The 6,124-nt window shown below is 44.1% G+C and overlaps 1 non-coding gene across 1 annotated transcript; it reads right to left on the minus strand.

Moving 5' to 3' along the window:
* Positions 1-454: 454 nt before the first annotated feature.
* TRNAE-UUC lies at positions 455-527 on the minus strand. The gene has a single exon. It is a non-coding gene; the product is annotated as a tRNA-Glu (tRNA).
* Positions 528-6,124: the final 5,597 nt, after the last annotated feature.

A 6,124-nucleotide genomic window follows, 5' to 3' on the forward strand; every position in this document is an offset into this window, starting at 1 on the left:
GCTACAGGCAGGGTAGGCTGCGGGGAGGAGACGCTGTTGCTTATCTTAGCATTTCTGTTCCCACCAACCTGGGGCAAGCAATCTATTTTCAGCTTGACACCAATCAGGAAATGGCTCTGCTAAAGTATCCCCCCTGTTAATACAATGAGACACATCCCTGGAAAAGTGGAGAACACCAACATGGGCCTGAGCGCTCAGATGAGAGGAAGTCATTCCTGGGCCAACATGGGAAACGCAACAGTCATTTTACAGAACACAACTGAGAAAGCAAACCTGCAAGAGGAAGTTTCTAGAAGGTCATCTGGTAACAAGTACAGAATGTCTACAGCAGTGCAAACTCTTTGGTTGAGTGATTTCATTCCTCTGTATTTACCCTAAAGATATTTTTCCATCCCTTTTTTTTTTTTTTTTTTTTTTTTCTGGGGGTCGTGCTGAGCAGCTTGCGGGATCTTAATTCCCTGACCAGGAATTGAACCCGGGCCCTCGGCAGTGAAAATGCCAAGTCCTAACCACTGGACTACCAGGGAATTCCCTCCTAAAGATGTTTTTTCATGTATAGGAAAGGATCCTTATTGTTCAGAGACAGTCCTTCACTGTTCTCTCGTGCTCCTGCACGCCTTGCTGGGTATGACAAGAATGCAAAATCCTTACCACTCTTTACCCAGGCCATTTCTCAGACTTGTGCTTAAAACAAGGGACCTTGAAGGATGAGGTAATATCTCCTCCCGGCGCAAAGAGCGGGCTTGCTTACTGCTTACCCAGCAGAAGTAGATTCCCTAAGCTCGATATTCCTCAGCTGTAATGCCAACCCACCGCAAGCACAGCATCCATCTGGGTCCATGAAATCACTGCTGTGGGGTTTGGGGGCCAATGGAACCAATGTCACGCTGATACTCCTGCTGTATGTTGTGCTGTAGGTAATAAAGTCCCTTGTCTCTGATCCAGGAGTCTTGTGTCACCTGCCAGCATCCACAAGACAGCAACAACATACTTCTGAGCTGGTAAGTAGGGTAAAATCAAATTCCAAACTTGACACTTAAGACAGTATTGTTTAGTAAAAAACAATGAAACTAAATGGCTCCAAGGAAAAACTGATGAGGTTAATTATGGTACATATGTACCCAAAGTAGGATGCAGGCATTTAAAATGACTTCAAGTTGCATATTGATTGACATGGAAATAATATAACTATTTTTGAGTGAAAAAAAACACTTGAGGCATCATGCTAAGTGAAATAATCCAGACAGAGAAAATCAAATTCTGCATTGTATCACCTATATGTGGATTCTAAAAAAAAAAAACAAAACTCACAGAAACAGAGAGTAGAAAAGTAGTTGCAGGAGCTGGGAGTTGGCAGGAAATAGGGAGAGGTTGGTACGAGTGCCCAAACTTTCAGCTACAAGATGAATAAGGTCTGAGGATCTAACATAAAACATGGTGACTATGGTTGACAGCACTGTATCATGTTCTCACACGCAAAAAAAGATAAATATGTGAGGTGATGGGTGTGTTCATTACCTAGATGGGGGGAGCGCTTGCCCAATGTATACGTGTACCAAATCTCCACAACGTACATTTTAAATATCTTATAATTTTATACGTCAGTTATCCCTCAGTAAAGCTGAAATTAAAAAAGACGAGATCTGCCACCACTATGAATTATACCATAATTCATCCACAAAGTCTGAGAGTCGGCCCTCAGTCTTGCTGACTCATGGCTACGTGGATCCTTTTAAAATCTCTTAGGTGTCTCCCCTCCAGCTCTGGCCTGATCTAGGTCCTCCCCAGCATCTTCCTGGAGATTACAATCACCTTCGAACTGGTCTCTGTCTCCATTCCACATCTCCCTAGCCCATCTATAACTCTGCTGCCACATTAATTTTTCTTAAAAAAAAAAAAAAAAAAAGCCCAGAAATCAGAGCATGTCACTTAAAAAAATTTTTTTTCTTGTGGTAAAAGTCACATAATATAAAACATACTATTTTAACCATACATAACTGTACAGTTCAGTGCATGGCCTTCTTTTGCTTCAAATACTTCAGGGCCTCCCAACTGCTGACAAAAAGTCCCCCATCGTCTGCTCCTGCTGGCCTCACCGAGTTTCTTTGATGTTGTCCCCCTCGCTCGGCCCCCCAGATGCATTCCTTTTGATTCCTTGCCCCTTCTTTATGGAACGCCCCACCCCGACCCTGTTGGGCAAATGCTTATTTCAAGATTCAGCTCCCCTGGGGAAGTGTGTCAGAACTGCCTCCCCAAGTTGAAATCCCTCCTCCTTGGAGTCCCAACGAGATCATATGCAAATTCATCAAAACACTTACCACGGATTTCCCTGGTGGCGCAGTGGTTAAGAATCCACCTGCCAATGCAGGGGACACGGGTTCGAGCCCTGGTCCGGGAAGATCCCACGTACCGCGGAGCAACGAAGCGCGTGCGCCACAACTACTGAGCCTGTGCTCTAGAGCCCGTGCTCCGCAACAAGAGAAACCACCGCAATGAGAAGCCTGCGCACCGCGATGAAGAGTAGCCCCTGCTCGCCGCAACTAGAGAAAGCCCGCGCGCACCAACGAAGACCCAACGCAGTCAAAAAAAACAAACAAACAAACAAACAAAAAAAAACTTACCATCCTGTGTCCTATCTTTCTCTCCTATTGGCTTGTGAGCTCTCTGAGGGCAGAGAACACATCTTATTTATATCATCCACATCTAGTCTACTCTGGGAACAAAAAGACTATTTATACATAAATGAAAAAAATACAGTGAAAACTTCAGAGCCCGAGTTCACTCATACTATCAAATCTTAATTCTGAAAAGTTCTAAGTTGAGGACCCCACCTGATGGACTCACTGTGCTGCCATCAATATTTTGCGGCCCGGAAAGGAATAAAGCAGGTGATTCCTACCTGCAAAGAATGTTGCTCTGGAAATATTTGTTTCTGTCTGACACAGGGTGGCCCCCTCTGCTGCCATTAGAGGGAGAACGAACACCTTGGCAAAGTCCACAACCCTGGGACAAAAGCCATGGGGAAAAACTGACCCTGGAATGGCGTACTATGCGTCATGAGATTATCTTAGGAACTGAGCATACTAAGATGCTTTAAGCCTTTTCAATAATTTATTATTAATGAAAACATTCAAAGACAGAAACAAATGGCAACCTGGGCAGATCAAAGCAGGTGTGGGAAATAAAACAAGCAAAAGCCTTCAGACAGAATGAGTGATCCAATAGGACGTGAGCCTGAAACTGGACAGCAGGTTTCTAGATTCCATTGAAAACGTATCATTTGGGACTGGACTCTAAAACACGGACCAAATGTAAGTTTGAACTATATTTCTTCAGGATGACCCCTTTATCTGAAGCAGAGCATCACGTACGTAACAGTGCTTCCCAAAAGGTTTAAAAACATCAAGACGGATCCTGTGATAGGCCTTGACAAGCCATTTCTAGCACGAGGATTTTTGCCAAGAAAGGCTCTCCAACAGCCAGTGGCGTTTACAGAGCTCTCTCTTAAGTTAGGAGCGGGACAAGCCATCCTGACACCCATGTTGACCTGAGCTGGCCTCTCAGCTGGTTAGAGCAGGAGCTGGAAGGAAGGCATAACAGAGGGGCTGCTGGAAGGGACTGGGTCTCTGGGGGTGGCCCAGGACCCACAGGGCTACAAGCAGGCCACCAGAGAAGCCACGAGGCGAGCTTTAAACTCCCTTAGGCCTCCATATTGGCAGCGCTTAAAGTAGGAGTCTTCCGACAACCTGCGGCGGGTCTATGGCAGCCAGCCCTTGAAGGTGGAGCAGCAGCAGCCTTCTTGCTACTTGAGGTTTTGCTTCTGAAAATGCTTTTGCTCACCCCGCTTTGGATGCCTCCATCCTGGTTTACCAAACATTGAGTCGTGAATCCTCACTCTACCTTTAGCAAGCACAGCCTTTTGTCTTATGATCAGCATGACTTCTTTTCCCTCAAGCCCTGGAGGACTTTGGTTATCTGAAGTCTCTTTTGGCCTCAGGAGCTGCCCCTCACCTTTGAGGTGGTCTCATCAAGGTTGGAAACTAGTAAGTCTGGACTCCACACTGCATCAGTTCCTCAGCCACCCAGAGCTAGAAGCACCCTCCGAACCACATATACAGAAGTAGCATATTTCACTGATGGTGACTACCGGTGCTACCGCGGTCTGAGCTCAGCCATGACAACAGGAGGAGACTGACCTTGAAGCACTTGTCACAGCTGACAATGGCAAGCTCAGTGCCATTCTTTGATCCAGAGTTATGGGCACATGAAGAGGATGGTTCAGTCTGTGACCTAGTCTGTGAGTGTTGTAAATGATTTGTCGTACACGGGTTTATTTCATAAACATGTCAGAGATAGTGAGATTATCTTACCCTATGTCGTTCATTCTAGTTTCACAAAAGTAGGTAAATAAGACTCAGAGATAGGGACAGAAAGAGGCATTTGTTCCGACCCTTATCAGGTCCATTGTTCATAGAATAGCGTGTGTTTCACTTGGAAATTTCCTTAGTTTAATGAAAGAGGAAAAATATGGGTGGGTTATAGAGAAATCTATTGAAATTATTAAAATCACGCTCCACAGATTAGAAATAAACATCATATCCATTTTTTCTTCATTTGATTTCAGTCATAGGCTCTATACTAGGGAAGAAAAAGTGGGGGAGTGTCTTTTTATGGTTATTTCATGTATTTCTAGATGAGAAATCACTGTATTTTATTTCCAGAAATTCCCATGATTTAGGAAAAGTTATTCAAAGCTGCATAGCCAGAATTTATACAAGTATATCATCGACTTCATTTTGATTGAGGGTGGGGATGGGAAATGGGGAGGAGGCTATTTTATTTTAATTGCTTGGGTGGGAACGGATCTGGTTATCAGTTTCCTATGAGATGCGCTCCGTGCTGAGGGGTTCTTGCTTGTCGTCGTCATTCAATGGAGATTCTGCGCTTCTCTCATGACTTACACATGAACTTGGTGACTTACAATAACACTTTGTGATCCAATCTCAACTTGCTCTTTTCCATCTGTGACAAGGATAACATCCCCGGCTCTGGGGGGCCTGGCAGCACCTTTTCCCTGCCAGTGAGACTGAGCTCTGACCCGTGCAGAAGCAGCAGCTACAGGAGGGAGAGCACAGGACTCGACAGTAACAGGAGAGATTGCCCAGGGCATGTCCATTTTCACCCCATTTGGGCAACATGTAGCTTCTCTGAGTAGCTCCTAAGTTGTGCTCCACGGACATTGAGCTTGGAGAAGGATATGCTCGGTCACGTCCAGGGTCATGGGATGGTAAGCACCAAACTTTCCAAAAGATGGCAGAAGGGAAGTACTACCAGATCTGATGGATCCACAAGTTCATTTTTCTAGGTAACAGATAAAGAGCTAAGTTAAACACCTCTGGTCTGGTTGAAACAGCTTCTAGAACAGTTTCATATGTTTTCTCTCCATTTGTTCCTTCAGAAACTTTTTCAGCCAAACCATGAATCTCTTTCCAACACAGAGCAGTCCTATTGCTCTATGGTTAAGTTAAACTTTTGATCACTCCTTAATAAAGTCCTTAACTTCTGAAGGGGTGAAAGAGGACAATCCATTACCAGTAAGAAAATATTCCTATCATAGGATCACTAACGGATGTCCAGAGGATGATGCAAAACAGTGTTGTTTGTTTATTAGTTTGTTTTCAATTTTTCCATTAATGCAGAATCCTCCTTGTGAGTCCTTTCTCTCCTGTTCTCTCTTCGGAGCCTTTATGCTCTGCTTCCTTCTTCCCAGAACCCTGCCTCCCAAGTAGTTGTCCAATTTACTTTTCCACCTGTAAAGTCACCATCAAAAATTCAGGGTCCTATTCGTCTTTTAGGTTCTTCAAAATTAAAACGCATATGATAAACCTTTGTCTTGTTAATGCTACCCACTTCTTATTGCAGGACCTTGAAGTTCTCTGCATCTCTATTCTCTGACTAAAAAGAAAGAAAAGTTTCTGAGTAACAAAGTGGTGGAAAAGGAAAGGGAAAGGAAAGAAAAAGAAAGGAAAGGAAAGGAAAGGATAGGAGTGAAGAGAAAAAACGAAAGAAAAGAAAAAGGGGAGTGACAATAGGGGGAAAACTGTTCTGTGACATTTGAAACTAG

The sequence above is a fragment of the Monodon monoceros genome, unplaced genomic scaffold, assembly GCF_005190385.1.
Source record: "Monodon monoceros isolate NGI ecotype Baffin Bay Population unplaced genomic scaffold, NGI_Narwhal_1 Super_Scaffold_2, whole genome shotgun sequence".
In the NCBI taxonomy this organism is placed as follows: Eukaryota; Metazoa; Chordata; class Mammalia; order Artiodactyla; family Monodontidae; genus Monodon; species Monodon monoceros.